Consider the following 17,164-nt stretch of genomic DNA (forward strand, 5'->3'; position numbering starts at 1 on the left):
GTGGTTGGTGGACGGTGGTGAGGGTGAGGTTGGGGGCAGTATGTAGACAGCGGTGAGGGTCAGGCTGGTGGTTGTGTGGAGATGGCAGTGAGGGACTGGCTGGGTGAGGTGTGGGAACATCTGCGGAGATCAGGTTGGACGCAGAGAGTGGACGGCGGTTGTGGTCCGGCTGGGGGTGGTGTGGGGATGGTGGTAAGATTCAGGCAGGGGGCGTTGTGTGGATGGCAGTGAGGGACAGGCTGGGCGCTTTGTGTGGATGGCAGTGAGGGTCAGACTTGTGGCAGTGTTGGATAGTGGTGTGGTCTGGCTGGGGGCGGTTGTTGGATGGTGGTGCGGGTCAGGCTGGGGCAGTTGGTAGCCTACAGTGAGGGTCAGGCTGGGGGTTGTTTTGTGGACGGTGGTGAGGGTCAGGCTGGGGTCATTGATGGACGGCAGTGGGGGTCAGGCTGTAGACGGTGTGTGGATGGTGGTGAGGGTCAGGCTGGGGGTGGTGTATGGGCAGTGGTGACGGTCTGCCTTGGGGTGGTGTGTGGATGGCGGTAAGGGTCAGGCTGGAGTTGGTGTGTGAACATCTGTGAGGATAAGGCTAGGGTCGGTCTGTGGGCGGCAGTGAGGGTCAGGCATGGGTGGTATTGGATGGCACTGAGGGTCAGGCTTGTGGCATTGTTGGAGAGTGGTGTGTGTCAGGCTGGGGGCGGTTGGTTGACGGTGCTGAGGGTCAGGCTGTGTGTGGTGTGTTCGACGTCGGTGAGGGTCAGGCTGGGCAATGTGTGGACAGTGGTGAGGGTCAGGCTGGGGTAATTGTTGGACGGCAGTGAGGGTTAGGCTGGAGACAGTGTGTGGGTGGCAGTGAGGGTCAGGGTGGGGTTGGTGTTTGGGTGGTAGTGAGGGTCAGGCTTGGGATTTTGTGCGTCTCGGTGAGGGATGGTGTGTGCATGGCAGAGAGGGTAAGGCTCAGGATGGTGTGTGGGGGCGGTGAGGGTCAGGCTTGTGGTAGTGTTGGACAGTGGTGGAGGTCAGGCTGGGGGCGGTTGCTGGACAGCGGTGGGGTCAGGCCCGTGGCGGTTGCTGGACGGTGGTAAAGGTCAGGCTGGGGGCGTTGTGTAGACAGTGGTGAGAGTCAGGCTGGGGGTAGCTTGTGGGCAGCGGTGAGGTTCAGGCTCGGAGCGAGATTGGGTGGCGTTGGGTGTCAGGAAGGGGGTGGTGTTTGTTTGGAGGGGACGGTCAGGTGAGGTCGACGCGTGAATGACGGTGGGGGTACGGCTGGAGGCGGTATGGGGACGGCGGTGAGGGACAGGCTGGGGGCGGTGTGTGGACGTCAGTGAGGGTCAGGCTTTTGGCGGTGTGTCGTTGGTAGTGAGGGACAAGCTGGTGATGGTGTTGGATGGCGGTGAGGGACAGGCTGGGAGAGGGGTGGGGACGGCGGTGATGGATAGGCTGGTGGCGGTGTATGGACGTCAGTTAGGGTCAGGCTGGGGGGTGTACTGGACGGCAGTGAGAGTCAGCCTGGGGTCGGTATGTGGATGGCAGTGAGGGTCAGGCTCTGAGCGTTGTGTGGATGGCAGTGAGGGACAGGCTGGGTCGGTGTGAGGACGGCAGTGAGGGTCAGGTTGGGTGCGGTGTGTGGACGACAGTGAGGATGAATCTCGGGGCAGTGTGTGGGCGGCCATGAGCCTCAGGCTTGTGGCAGTGTTGGACGGCGGTGAGCGTTAGGCTGAGGGCGTTGTGTGTACTGTGGTGAGGGTCAGGCTGGGGATGGTGTATGCGTGGCGGTGGGTGTCAGGCAGGGATTGGTGTTTATTCGGAGGGCAAGATCAGGCTAGTGTCGGCGTGTGAACGATGGTGAGGGTCAGGCTGCGGGCGGTGAGTGGATAGTGGTGAGGGTCTGGCTGGGGGCAGTGTGTGTACGACGGTGCGCGTGAGGCTGGAAGTGGTGTGTGGATGGTGGTGAGGTTCAGGCCGGGGGCGGTGTGTGGATGGTGGTGAGGGTGAGGCTGGGGGCGGTATGTAGACAGATGTGAGGGTCAGGCTGGTGGTGGTGTGTGGACGGTGGTGAGGGTCAGGCTGGGGGTGGTGTGTGGATGGCAGTGAGGATAAGGCTAGGGATGGTGTGTGGGTGGCGGTGAGGGTCAGGATTGTGGCAATGTTGGACGGTGGTGCGGTCAGGCTGGGGGCGGTTGGTAGACAGTGGTGGGGTCAGGTTGGGTGCGGTTGGTAGACAGTGGTGCGGGTCAGGCTGGGAGTGGTGTGTGGGCGGTGGTGAGATTCAGGCTAGGGCGGTTTTCAGTGTCAGGCAGGGGGTGGTATGTGTTCGGAGGGGATGGTCAGGCTGAGGTCAATGCGTGAATGACGGTGGGGGTCAGGCTGGGGGTGGCGTGTGGAGAGCAGGGAGGGTCAGGCTGGGGGTGGTGTGTGGACAGATATGAAGGTCAGGCTGTGGGTGGTGGGTGGATAGCGGTGAAGGACAGGGTGGTGATGGTGTGTGGATAGCAGTGAGGGCCATGCTGGGGTGCTGCTGGATGGCGGTGAGAGTCAGCAAGGGGATGGTGGGTGGATGGCAGTGTGGGTCAGTCTGGTGCAGTGTGCAGATGACAGTGAGGGACAGGCTGGGGGTGGCGCGTGGATGGCAGTGAGGGTCAGGCTAGATGCGGTATGTGGATGGCAGTGAGGGTCAGGCTGGGGGCGGTGTGTGGACGGCGGTGAGGGATAGGCTGGAGGCAGTGTGTGGACGGCGGTGGAGGTCAGATTTGGTCAGTGTTGGACAGTGGTGAGCGTCAGGCTGGGGGCGGTGTGTGGGCTGTGGGGTGTTGTGTGTTCTCGGTAAGGGTCATGCTGTGGGTGGTGTGTGGACAGCAGTGAGGATAAAGCTAGGGGCAGTGTGTGGGAGGTTGTGAGGGTCAGGCGTATGGCAGTGTTGGACGGCGGTGGTGTCAGGCTGGGAGCGGTCAGTGGACGCGGTGTGGGTCAAGCTGGGGTCGGCGTGTGCACAGAAGTGACAGTCAGGCTGTGGGCAGTGTGTGGATGGCGGTGAGTATCAGGCTGGGGGTGGTGTTGGGTGGTGGTGGGTGTCAGGCTGGGGGCGATGTTGGGTGGCGGTGCGTGTCAGGTAGGGGTTGGTGTGTGTTCGGAGGGAGGATCAGGTGATTTTGGTGTGTGTACTATGGTGAGGGTCAGACTGGGGGCGGTTGGTGATTGGCGGTTGGGGTTAGGCTGTAGACGATGTGTGGACAGTGTTGAGGGTCAGGCTCAGGGTGGTGTGTGGACGGTGGAGAGTGTCAGTCGGGGCGCGGTGTGTCAACAGCGGTGAGCGTCAGGCTGAGTGTGGTGTATAGACAGTGGTGGGGTTCACGCTGGAGCAGTGTACATGTGGCAGTGAGGGTCAGGCTGGAGACGGTGTGTGGGTGGTGGCGAGGGTCAGGCGGTGGGCGGTTTGTGGGCAGTAGTGAGGGTCAGCCTTAGGGTAGTGCGTGGACAGCAGTGTGGATAAGGCTGGTGGCAGTGTGTGAACGGTGGTGAGGGTCAGGTTCGGGACAGTGTGTGGGCGGCAGTGAGGGTCAGGCTGTGGCAGTATTGGACAGCAGTGGGGGTCAGGCTGGGGCAGTTGGTGTACAGCAGTGAGTCTGGCTGGAGGTGGTTAGTGGACGGTGGTGTGCGTCAGGCTGGGGCGGTGTGGGACTGCGGTGAGGGTCAGACTGGTGGCGGTGTGTGGATGCTGGTGAGGGTCAGGCTAGTTGTGGTGTGAGGGTTGCAGTGAGAGTCAGGCTGTGGCAGTGTTGGACGGCGGTCGGGGACAGTCTGGGGGCAGTTGGAGTACAGCGGTGGCGTCAGGCTGGGGATGGTTGGTGGATGGTGGTGTGGGTCAGGTTGGCCCGGTGCTGGATGGCAGTGAGGGTCAGGCTGGTGGCGCTGTGTGGACGGCGGTGAGGGTCAGGCTGGTGCGGTGCGGGATGGCGGTGAGAGTCAGATTGGGGACGGTTTGTGGATGGCAGTGAGGGTCAGGCTGGGGGCGGGGTGCGGATGGCAGTGAGGGACCAGCTAGTGGCGGTGTGTGGACGGGGATGAGGGTTAGACTGGGATTGGCATGTGCCCGGCGGTGATGGACAGGCTTGTTATGTTGTTGGATGGCAGTGAGGCTCAGGCTGGGTTGGTGTGTGGATGGCAGTGAGGGACAGGCTGGGGGCTGTGTGTGGATGATGGTGATGGTCAGGCTGGGGGTTGACTGTGAATGGCTGTGAGGATAAGGCTAGGGCCAGTGTGTGGGTGGCAGTGAGGGTCATGCTGGGGCATTATTGGACGGTGGAGAGGGTCAGGCTGGGCGTGGCGTGTGGATGATGGAGAGTTTCAGGCTTGAGGGCGCTGTGTAGACAGCGGTGAGGGTCAGGCTGGGTGTGGTGTGTGGACTGCAGTGGGGTTCAGGCTGGGGGAGGTATGTGGGTGGCTGTGAGGGTCAGGCTGGAGATGGTGTGTGGGTGGCGGTGAGGGTCAGGCTGTGTGCAGTGTGTGGGCAGTGGTGAGGGACAGGCTAGGGGTGGTCTATGGTCGGGGGTGAGTGTCAGGCTGTGGTAGTGTTGGACGGCAATGGAGGTCAGGCTGGGGGTGGTTGGTGGACAGCGGTGGGATCAGGCTGTGGGAGTTTGGTGGACGGTGGTGTGCGTCAGGCTAGGGCGGTGCGGGTCGGCGGTGAGGGACAGGCTGGTGGCGGTGTGTGGATGGTAGTGAGGGTTATGCTGGGACGGTGCCGGACGGTGGTGAGAGTCAGGTTGGGGACAGTTTGTGGATGGCAGTGACGGTCAGGCTGGGGGCGGTGTGCGGATGGCAGTGAGCAACAGGTTGGTGGCGGCGTGTGGACGGTGGTGAGTGTCAGGTTGGCGGTGTGTGGATGGCAGTGTGGGTCAGGCTGCGGTGAGGGACAGTTTTGGGATGGAGTTGGACGGCAGTGAGAGTTAGGCTGGGACGGTGTGTGGATGGCAGTTAGGGACAGGCTGGGGACTGTGTGTGGATGGAGGTGAGGGTCAGGCTGGGGGTGGACTGTGAACGGCTGTGAGGATAAGTCTAGGGCCAGTATGTGGGCGGCAATGAGAGTCAGGCTGGGGCGGTATTAGATAGCAGTGAGGGTCAGGCTGGGGTGTTATTGGACGGTGATGAGGGTCAAGCTAGGGCGTTATTGGATGACAGTAGGATCAGGAGGTGGGTGGTTGGTTGACAGCAGTGAGGGTCAGGCTGGAGGCGGTGTGCTGATGGCAGTGAGTTTCAGGCTTGGGACGGTGTGTGGGCAGTTCTGAGGGTCAGCCTTGGGGTGGTGTGTGGACGGTGGTGAGGGTCAGGCTGGTGGTGGTGTGTGGACGGTGGAGAGTGTCAGGCTGGGGGCGGTGTGTAGACAGCGGTGAGGGTAAGTCTGGGTGCGGTGTGTGGACGGCAGTGGGGTTCAGGCTGGGGGGGGTGTGGGCGGCGGTGATGGACAGGCTGGTGACAGTTTGTGTGGTGGTGAGGGTCAGACTGGGGGTGGTGTGTGGATGAGTGGAAGGGTCAGGCTGTGGGTGGTGCGTGGATGGTGCTGAGGGAGAGGCTGCTGACACAGTTGGACGGCAGTGAGGTACAGGCTGGTGGTGGTGTGTTGATGGCAGTGAGGGTCAGGCTTGGGCGGTGCTGGACAGCGGTGAGAGTGAGGCTGGGTGCAGTGTATGGACGGCAGTGAGGGTCAGGCTGAGGGTGGTGTGTGGACGACAGTGAGGATAAAGGTAGAGGCGTTGTGTGGGCGGTTGTGAGGGTCAGGCTCGTGGCAGTGTTGGACGGCAGTGGTGTCAGGCTGGGGGCGGTCGGTGAACAACGGTGAGGGGCAGGCTGGTGTTGGCGTGTACACAGTAATGAAGGTCAGGCTGGGGGTGGTGTGTAGATGGTGTGAAGGGTCAGGCTGGGGCGGTGTGTGAACAGCGTTATTGTCAGGCTGGGGGCGGTGTCTGGACGATGGTTAGGGTCATTCTGGGGCGGTGTGTGGGTGACGGTGAGCGTCAGGCTGTGGGCGGTAGGTAATAGGCGGTGAGCTTCAGGCTTGGGGTGTTGTGTGGACTGCGGTGAGGGTCAGGCTGGGGATGGAGTGTGGGTGTCTGTGAGTTTCAGGCTGGGGGTGGTGTTGGGTGGCAGTGGGTGTCAGGCTCGGTGCGGTGTGTGGATGACGGTGGGGTTCAGGCTGGGGATGGTGTGTGGGCGGTGGTGAGTTTCAGGCTGGGGGCGGTGTTGGGTGGCATTGGGTGTCAGGCAGGGGGTGGTGTGTGTTTCGAGGGGACGGTCAGGTTGTGGTCAATGCGTGAATGACAGTGGGGGGTCAGGCTGGTGATGGTGTGTGGATGGCTGTGAGGGTCAGGCTGTAGGTGTGTGGACAGTGGTGAGGGACAGGCTGGTGACGGTGTTGGATGGTAGTGAGGGACAGGCTGGTGGCGCTGTGTTGACGGCAGTGTGGGTCAGGCTGGGCAGTGTGCGGATGGCATTGAGGGTAAGACTGGGGGCGATGTGTGGATGGCAGTGAGGAACAGGCTTTGGGCAGCGTGTGGACGGCAGTGAGGGTCAGGCAGGGTGCGGTGTGTGGATGGCAGTGAGGTTCAGGCTGGGGGCGGTGTTTCGACGGCGGTGAGGGAAAGGCTGGAGGTGGCATGTGGACGGCGGTGAGGGTCAGGCTTGGGTCAGTGTTGGACGGTGGTGTGTGTCAGGCTGGGGGTGGCGTGTGGGCGGTGGTGAGGGTCTGGCTCGGGGTGTTGTGTGTTCTCGGTGAGGGTCATGCTGTGGGTGGTGTGTGGGGCCACAGCATGAGGATAATGCTATGGGCGTTGTGTGGGTGGCCGTGAGGGTCAGGCTTGTGATAGTGTTGGACGACGGTGGTGTCAGGCTGGGGGCGGTTGGTGGACAGCGGAGAGGGTCAGGCTGGTGTCGCCATGTACAAGGCAGTGAAGGTCAGGCTGGGGGTGGTGTCTAGATGGCGTTGAGGGTCAGGCTGGGGGCAGTGTGTGAATGGCGTTGAGTGTCAGGCTGCGAACAGTGTCTGGGTGGTGGTGAGGGTCATTCTGGGGGCAGTGTGTGGGCGGCAGTGAGGATCAGGCTGAGGGCGGTATGTAGATGGCAGTGAGCATCAGTCTGGGGGCGTTGTGTGGACTGCGGTGAGGGTCAGGCTCGTGGTGGTGTGTGGTTGGCTGTGAGGTTTAGTGTAGGGGCGGTGTTGGGTGGCAGTGGGTGTCAGGTTGGGGGCGGTGTTGTATGACGGAGGGTTTCAGGCAGGCGTTGGTGTGTGTTCGGAAGGGAGAATCAGGCAGCTGTCGGCGTGTGAATGATGGTGGGGGTCAGGCTGCGGGCGGTGAGTGGTTGGTAGTGAGGGTCAGGCTGGGGGCGGTGTGTGTACGATGGTGCGTGTCAGGCTGGGGGTGCTGTGTGGACAGTGGTCAGGTTCAGGCTGGGGGCAGTGTGTGGACGGCGGTGAGGGTCAGGCTGGGGGCGGTTGGTGGACGGTGGTGAGGTTGAGGCTGGGGGCGGTTTGTAGACAGCGGTGAGGGTCAGGCTGGGGGTGTTGCATTGATGGCAGTGAGGGTTAGGCTCGGGGTGGTGTGTGAACGGCAGTGGGGATCTGGCTGGTTGTGGTGTAAGAACGGCGGTGGGGATCAGGTTTGGCGCAGAGAGTGGACAGCGGTGGTGTTCAGGCTGGGGGTGGTGTATGGATGGTGGTGAGGTTCAGGCTAGGGTGGTGTTGGATGGCGTTGAGGGTCAATTTGGGGTCAGTGTGTGGGAGGTGGTGAAGGTCAGGCTGGGGGCGGTGTGTTCGGCATCAATGTGGTCAGCCTGGAGATGGTGTGTCAGTGAAGTTGAGGGTCCGCTGGGGTCAGTGTTTGGGCGGTGATGAGGGTCAGGCTGGTAGTGGTGTGTGGACGGTGGTGATGGTCAGACTGGGGGCGGTGTGTGTACGGTGGAGAGTGCTAGGTTAGGGGCAATGTGTAGACAGCCGTGAGGGTGTGGTTGGGTGCCGCGTGTGGACGGCAGTGGGGTTCAGGCTGGGAGCAGTGTGCAGGCGGCAAAGAGGGTCATGCTGGAGTCGGTGTGTGGGTGGCAGTGAGGGTCAGGCTGGTGGCAGTGTGTGGACGGTGGTGAGGGTCAGGCTAGGAGTGGTGTACGGGCGGCAGTGTGGGTCAGGCTGTGGCACTGTTGTACGACGGTGGTGGTCAGGCGGGAGGCGGTTGGTGGACAGCGGTGGAGTCAGGCTGGGGCGATTGGTGGACGGTGGTGTGGGTCAGGCTGGAGAGGTGCGAGATGTTGGTGAGGGACAGGCTGATGGCAGTGTGCGGATGCCAGCGAGGGTCAGGCCGGGGGCGGTGTGTAGACGGCGATGAGGGTCAGGCTGGGGGCAGTGTGTAGATGTCGGTGAGTGTCAGGCTGTGTGTGGCGTGTGAACGGCAGTGAGGGTCAGGCAGGCGCCGGTGTGTGGCCAGCGATGACACACCGTGACACTCTCTGACAGACTGTGACACACTCTGATTCGATCTTAGACACACTGTGACACTCTCTTAGACACATTGTGACACTCTCTGACTCTCTGATACACCCCGAAACACAATGTGACACTTTCTGACAGACTGTGGCACTCCCTGACACACTGTGACACTCTCTGACCGACTGTGACACACTCTGACACATAGTGAAATTCTCTGTGACACTGTGACACTCTTTAAGACACGCTGTGACACTCTGACTATCTCTGAGTCACACTATGATTCTCTCTAACAGACTATGACACACTATGACATTCTCAGACTTTCTCTGACACTCTCTGAGACATATTGTGGCACTGTCTGAGAGACTGTGACACACAATGACACACTCTGACCCTCTCTGAGACAGACTGTGACACTCTCAGACGCTCTCTGACACTCTCTGAGACATACTTTGACACTCTCTGACTCTCTCTGACACTTCCCGAAACACAATGTGACACTCTCTGACAGACTGTGGCACTCCTTGACACACAGTGACACTCTCTCATTCTCTGAGACACTCTGAGACATACTTTGACACTCTCTGACTCTCTGAGACACATTGTGGCACAATGTGACACTCTCTGACAGTCTCTGAGAAAAACTGTGCTCCATCAATACCTCAGAAAGTGCTCCCTCAGTACATCAGAATGTGCTCCATCAATACCTCAGAAAGTGCTCCCTCAGTACCTCAGAAATTGCTTCCTCAATAACTCAGATAGTTCTCCCTCAGTACGTCAATAAGCCTCAGTACCTCAGAATGTGCTCCCTCAGTACCTCAGATTGTTCACCCTCAGTACCTCACATAGTACTCCCTCAATTTCTCAACAAGTGCTCCCTCCGTACCTCAAAAAGTCCTCCCTCAGTACCTCAGACAGTGCTCACGAATACATCAGAAAGTGCTTCCTCAGTACCTCAGAAAGTGCTCACTCAGTACCTCAGAAAGTGCACCCTCAATACCTCAGAAAGTGCTCCCTCAGTACATCAGAATGTGCTCCCTCAGTACCTCAGAAAGGGCTCCCACAATACCTCAGAAAGTGCTCACTCAGTACCTCAGAATGTGCTCCCTCAATACCTCAGAAAGTGCACCCTCAGTACCTCAGAATGTGCTCTCTCAGTACCTCAGAAAGTGCTTCCTCAGTACCTCAGGAAGTGCTCCCTCAGTATCTCAGAAATTACTCTCTCAATACTTCAGACAGTGCTCTCTCAGTACCTCAGAAAGTGCGATCTCAGGACGTCAGAAGGTGCTCTCTCAAAACCTCAGAAATTGCTCCCTCAGTACGTAAGACAGTGCTTCCTCAATACCTCAAAGTACTCCCTCAGTACCTCAGGAATTGCTCCCACAGTACATCAGAAAGTACTCCCTCAATACCTTAGACAGTGCTTTCTTAGTACCTCAGAAAGTGCTCCCTCAGTACCTGAGACATTGATCCCTCAATAACTCAGATAGTTCTCCCTCAGTACCACAGAAAGTGCTCCGTCAATATCTCAGAAAATGCTCCATCAGAACGTCAGAAAGTGCTCCCTCAATACCTCAGATATTTCTCCCTCAGTACTTCAGAAAGAGCTCCCTCTGTACGTCAGAAAGTTCTCCCTCAATACCACAGAAAGCGCTCCCTTAGTACCTCAAACAGTGCTCCCCAATACCTCAGAAAGTGCTCACTCAAAAGCTCAGAAAGTGCTCCCTCAGTACCTCAGAAGGTGCTCCCTCAATACCTCAGAAAGTGCTACATCCGTACCACAAAATGTCCTCCCTCAGTACCTCAGACAGTGCTCGCTAATACGTCAGAAAATGCTTCATCAGTACCTCAGAAAGTACTCCCTCAAAACCTCAGAACGGGCTCCCTCAGTACCTCAGAAAGTGCTCTCTCAGTAGCTCAGGACGTGCTCCCTCAATACATTAGAAAGTGCCCCCTCAGTACCTCAGACAATGCTCCCCAATACCTCAGAAAGTGTTCCCTCAATATCTCAGAAAGTGTTCCCTCAGTACCTCAGACAATGCTCCCTGATTACCTCAGAAAATGCCCCCTCAATACCTCAGACATAGCTCCCTCAATACCTCAGGAAGGGCTTCCTCAGTTCCTCAGAAAGTGCTCCCTAAGTACCTTAGAAAGTGCTCCCTCAATACCTCAGAAAGAGCTCCCTCAGTAACTCAGGAAGTGCAGCCTCAGTACCTCAGAAAGTACTCTCTCAATACCTCAGACAGTGCTCTCACAGTACCTCAGACAGTGCTCTCTCTGTACCTCAGAAAGTGCTTTCTCAATACCTCAGAAAGTACTCCCTCCGTACCTCAGAAAGTGCGCCTTCAATAGCTCAGACAGTGCTCCCTCAATACCTCAGAAAGTGGTCTTTCAGTACCTCAGATAGTGCTCCCTCAGTACCTCAGGAAGTGCTCACTCAGTACGTCAGAAGGTACTCCCTCCGTACCTTAGACAGTGCTCTCTTAGTACCTCAGAAAGTGCACCCCCAGTACCCCAGAAATTGCTCCCTCAATAACTCAGATAGTTCTCCCTCAGTACCTCAATAAGTGCTCCCTCAATATCTCAGAAAATGCTCTATCAGTACCTCAGAAAGTGCTCCCTCAGTTCCTCAGAGAGTGCTCGCTCAATACATCAGAAAGTGCTCCCTCAATAGCTCAGATGATTCAACCCCAATACCTCAGAAAGTGCTCCCTCAATACCTCAGATATTTCTCACTCAGTACCTCAGAAAGTTCCCCCTCAGTAACTCAGAAAGTACTCTCTCAACACCTCAGAAAAGGCTCCCTCAGTACCTCAAACATTTCTACCCAATACCTCAGAAAATTCTCCCTCAAAAGCTCAGAATGCGCTCCCTCAGTACCTCAGAAAGTACTCCCTCAATACCTCAAAAAGTGTTCCCTCCGTACCTCAAAAAGTCCTCCCTCAGTACCTCAGAAAGTGCTCACTAATACGTCAGGAAGTGCTTCCTCAGTACCTCAGAAGGTGCTCCCTCAATACCTCAGAGTGCTCCCTCAATACCTCAGAATGTGCTCTCTCAGTACCTCAGAAAGTTCTCGCTCAACACCTCAGAAATTTCTACCTCAGTAACTCAGAATGTACTCCCTCAGTACATCAGAAAGAGGTCCCTCAATACCTCAGAAAGTGATCTTCCAATACCTCAGAAAGTGCTCCCTCGTTACCACAGAAAATGCTCCCTCTGTCGCTCAGAAAGTGCTCCCTCAATACCTCAGAAAGTGCTGCCTCAGTACCTCAGATAGTTCTCCGTCAATACCTCAAAAGGTGCTCCCTCCCAACCTCAAAAAGTCCTCCCTCCGTACCTCAAAATGTCCTCCCTCAGTACCTCAGACAGTACTCACTAATACGTCAGAATGTGCTCCCACAATACCTCAGAAAGTGCACGTTCAATACTTCAGAAAGTGCTCTCTCAGTATCTCAGAAAGTGCTCCCTCAATACCTCAGAAAGTGATCTCTCAGTACCTCAGAAAGTGCTCTCTTAGTAACTCAGAATGTTCTCCCTCAATACCTCAGAAAGTGCTGCCTCAGTACCTCAGACAGTACTCCCCAATTTATCAGAAATTGCTCCCTCAGTACCTCAGACAGTGCTTCCTCAATACCTCAGAATGTGCTCCCTCAATACCTCATAAAGTGCACGCTCAATACTTCAGAAAGTGCTCTCTCAGTATCTCATAAAGTGCTCCCTCAATACCTCAGAAAGTGATCTCTCAGTACCTCAGAAAGTGCTCTCTTAGTACCTCAGAATGTTCTCCCTCAATACCTCAGAAAGTGCTGCCTCAGTACCTCAGACAGTACTTCCTCAATACCTCAGAAAGTGCTGTCTCAGTACCTCAGAAAGCGCTCCCTCAGTACCTCAGAAAGTGTTCCCTCAGTCCCTCAAAGAGTGCTTCCTCAATACCTCAGAAAGTGCTCCCTCGGTACCTCAAAGAGTGCTTCCTCAATACCTCAGAAAGTGCTCCCTCAGTACCTCCGATAGTTCTCCGTCAATACCGCAAAAAGTGCTCCCTCCATACCTCAAAATGTCCTCCCTCAGTACCTCAGACAGTACTCACTAATACGTCAGAAAGTGCTCCCTCAATACCTCAGAAAATGCACGCACAATACTTCAGAAAGTGCTCTCTGAGTACCTCAGACGGTGCTCCCTCAATACCTCAAAAAGTGCTCCTTCAGTATGTCAGAAAGTGCTCAATAATACGTCAGAAAGTGCTTCCTCAGTACCTCAAAGAGTGCTTCCTCAATACCTCAGAAAGTGCTCCCTCAGTACCTCCGATAGTTCTCCGTCAATACCGCAAAAAGTGCTCCCTCCATACCTCAAAATGTCCTCCCTCAGTACCTCAGACAGTACTCACTAATACGTCAGAAAGTGCTCCCTCAATACCTCAGAAAGTGCACGCACAATACTTCAGAAAGTGTTCTCTTAGTACCTCAGATGGTGCTCCCTCAATACCACAAAAAGTGCTCCCTCAGTATGTCAGAAAGTGCTCAATAATACGTCATAAAGTGCTTCCTCAGTATCTCAGAAAGTGCTCCCTCAATACCTCAGAACGGGCTCCCTCAGTACCTCAGAAAGTGCTCCCTCAGAACCTCAGAAAGTGCTCCCTCAATACCTCAGAACGGGCTCCCTCAGTACCTCAGAAAGTACTCTCTCAATACCTCAGACAGTGCTCTCTCAGTACCTTAGGCAGAGCTCTCTGAGTACCTCAGAAAGTGCTCCTTCAATAGCTCAGACAGTGCTCCCTCAATACCTAAGAAAGTGCTCTTTCAGTAACTCAGAAAGTGCTCTCTTAGTACCTCAGAATGTTCTCCCTCAATACCTCAGAAGGTGCTGCCTCAGTACCTCAGACAGTACTCCCCAATTTATCAGAAAGTGCTGCCTCAGTACCTCAGAAAGTGCTCCCCAATACCGCGGAAAGTGCTCCCTCAATATCTCAGAAAGTGTTCCCTCAGTCCCTCAAAGAGTGCTTCCTCAATACCTCAGAAAGTGCTCCCTCAGTACCTCTGATAGTTCTCCGTCAATACCTCAAAAAGTGCTCTGTCCGTACCACAAAAAGTCCTCCCTCCGTACCTCGAAATGTCCTCCCTCAGTACCTCAGACAGTACTCACTAATACGTCAGAAAGTGCTCCCTCAATACCTCAGAAATTGCACGCTCAATACTTCAGAAAGTGCTCTCTCAGTATCTCAGAAAGTGCTCCCTCAACACCTCAGAAAGTGATCTCTCAGTACCTCAGAAAGTGCTCTCTTAGTACCTCAGAATGTTCTCCCTCAATACCTCAGAAGGTGCTGCCTCAGTACCTCAGACAGTACTCCCCAATTTATCAGAAAGTGCTGCCTCAGTACCTCAGAAAGTGCTCCCCAATACCTCGGAAAGTGCTCCCTCAATATCTCAGAAAGTGTTCCTTCAGTCCCTCAAAGAATGCTTCCTCAATACCTCAGAAAGTGCTCGCTCAGTACCTCCGATAGTTCTCTGTCAATACCTCAAAAAGTGCTCCCTCCGTACCTCAAAATGTCCTCCCTCAGTACCTCAGACAGTACTCACTAATACGTCAGAAAGTGCTCCCTCAATACCTCAGAAAGTGCATGCTCAATACTTCAGAATTCGCTCTCTCAGTATCTCAGAAAGTGCTCCCTCAATACCTCAGAAAGCGATCTCTCAGTACCTCAGAAAGTGCTCACTCTGGCGCTCAGAAAGTGCTCCCTCAATACCTCAGAAAGTGCTGCCTCAGTTCCTCAGACAGTACTCCCCAATTTATCAGAAAGTGCAGCCTCAGTACCTCAGAAAGTGCTCCCCAATACCTCGGAAAGTGCTCCCTCAATATCTCAGAAAGTGTTCCCTCAGTCCCTCAAAGAGTGCTTTCTCAATACCTCAGAATGTGCTCCCTCAGTACCTCTGATAGTTCTCCGTCAATACCTCAAAAGGTGCTCCGTCCGTACCACAAAAAGTCCTCCCTCCATACCTCAAAATGTCCTCCCTCAGTACCTCAGACAGTACTCACTAATACGTCAGAAAGTGCTCCGTCAATACCTCAGAAATTGCACGCTCAATACTTCAGAAAGTGCTCTCTCAGTATCTCAGAAAGTGCTCCCTCAATACCTCAGAAAGTGATCTCTCAGTACCTCAGAAAGTGCTCTCTTAGTACATCAGAATGTTCTCCCTCAATACCTCAGAAAGTGCTGCCTCAGTACCTCAGACAATACTCCGCAATTTATCAGAAAGTGCTGCCTCAGTACCTCAGAAAGTGCTTCCTCAATACCTCAGAAAGTGCTCTCTCAGTACCTAAGAAAGCGCTCCCTCAGTACCTCAGAAAGTTCTCCCCAATACCTCAGAAAGTGCTCCCTCAATATCTCAGAAAGTGTTCCCTCAGTCCCTCAAAGAGTGCTTCCTCAATACCTCAGAAAGTGCTCGCTCAGTACCTCCGATAGTTCTCCGTCAATACCTCAAAAAGTGCTCCCTCCGTACCTCAAAATGTCCTCCCTCAGTACCTCAGACAGTACTCACTAATACGTCAGAAAGTGCTCCCTCAATACCTCAGAAAGTGCATGCTCGATACTTCAGAAAGCGGTCTCTCAGTATCTCAGAAAGTGCTCCCTCAATACCTCAGAAAATGATCTCTCAGTACCTCAGAAAGTGCTCACTCAGGCGCTCAGAAAGTGCTCCCTCAATACCTCAGAATGTGCTGCCTCAGTTCCTCAGACAGTGCTCCCCAATTTATCAGAAAGTGCTGCCTCAGTACCTCAGAAAGTGCTCCCTCAATACCTCAGAAATTGCTCCCTCAGTACCTCAGACAGTACTTCCTCAATACCTCAGAAAGTGATCTCTCAGTACCTCAGAAAGCGCTCCCTCAGTACCTCACAAAGTTTTCCCTCAATACCTCAGAAAGTGCTCCCTCAATACCTAAGGAAGTGCTGCCTCAGTACCTCAGAAAGTACTCCCTCCGTACCTCAGAAAATGCTCCTTCAATAGATCAGACTGTGCTCCCTCAATACCTAAGAAAGTGCTCTTCCAGTACCTCAGAAAGTGCCCCCTCAGTACCTCAGGAAGTGCTCCCTCAGTACATCAGAAAATACTCCCTCAATACCTTAGACAGTGCTCTCTTAGTACCTCAGAAAGTGCTCCCTCAATAACTCAGATAGTTCTCCCTCAGTACCTCAGAAAGTGCTCTCTCAATATTTCAGAAAATGCTCCCTCAGTACTTCAGAAAGTGCTCCCTCAGTTCCTCAGAGGGAGCTGCCTCAATACCTCAGAACGTGCTCGCTCTATACCTCAGATGATTCTCCCCCAATATCCCAGAACGTGCTCCCTCAATACCTCAGAAAGTGATCCCTCAATACCTCAGAAAGTGCTCCCTCAGTAACTCAGGAAGTGCTGCCTCAATACCTCAGATATTTCTCCCTCAGTACTTCAGAAAGAGCTCCCTCGTTACGTCAGAAAGTTCTCCCTCAATACCACAGAAAGCGCTCCCTTAGTACCTCAAACAGTGCTCCCCAATACCTCAGAAAATGCTCACTCAAAAGCTCAGAAAGTGCTCCCTCAGTACCTCAGAAGGTGCTCCCTCAATACCTCAGAAAGTGCTACATCCGTACCACAAAATGTCCTCCCTCAGTACCTCAGACAGTGCTCGCTAATACGTCAGAAAATGCTTCATCAGTACCTCAGAAAGTACTCCCTCAAAACCTCAGAACGGGCTCCCTCAGTACCTCAGAAAGTGCTCTCTCAGTAGCTCAGGAAGTGCTCCCTCAATACATTAGAAAGTGCCCCCTCAGTACCTCAGACAATGCTCCCCAATACCTCAGAAAGTGTTCCCTCAATATCTCAGAAAGTGTTCCCTCAGTACCTCAGACAATGCTCCCTCATTACCTCAGAAAATGCCCCCTCAATACCTCAGACATAGCTCCCTCAATACCTCAGGAAGGGCTTCCTCAGTTCCTCAGAAAGTGCTCCCTAAGTACCTTAGAAAGTGCTCCCTCAATACCTCAGAAAGAGCTCCCTCAGTAACTCAGGAAGTGCAGCCTCAGTACCTCAGAAAGTACTCTCTCAATATCTCAGACAGTGCTCTCACAGTACCTCAGACAGTGCTCTCTCTGTACCTCAGAAAGTGCTTTCTCAATACCTCAGAAAGTACTCCCTCCGTACCTCAGAAAGTGCGCCTTCAATAGCTCAGACAGTGCTCCCTCAATACCTCAGAAAGTGGTCTTTCAGTACCTCAGATAGTGCTCCCTCAGTACCTCAGGAAGTGCTCACTCAGTACGTCAGAAGGTACTCCCTCCGTACCTTAGACAGTGCTCTCTTAGTACCTCAGAAAGTGCACCCCCAGTACCCCAGAAATTGCTCCCTCAATAACTCAGATAGTTCTCCCTCAGTACCTCAATAAGTGCTCCCTCAATATCTCAGAAAATGCTCTATCAGTACCTCAGAAAGTGCTCCCTCAGTTCCTCAGAGAGTGCTCGCTCAATACATCAGAAAGTGCTCCCTCAATAGCTCAGATGATTCAACCCCAATACCTCAGAAAGTGCTCCCTCAATACCTCAGATATTTCTCACTCAGTACCTCAGAAAGTTCCCCCTCAGTAACTCAGAAAGTACTCTCTCAACACCTCAGAAAAGGCTCCCTCAGTACCTCAAACATTTCTACCCAATACCTCAGAAAATTCTCCCTCAAAAGC

This window comes from Chiloscyllium punctatum, chromosome 16, assembly GCF_047496795.1.
Source record: "Chiloscyllium punctatum isolate Juve2018m chromosome 16, sChiPun1.3, whole genome shotgun sequence".
In the NCBI taxonomy this organism is placed as follows: Eukaryota; Metazoa; Chordata; class Chondrichthyes; order Orectolobiformes; family Hemiscylliidae; genus Chiloscyllium; species Chiloscyllium punctatum.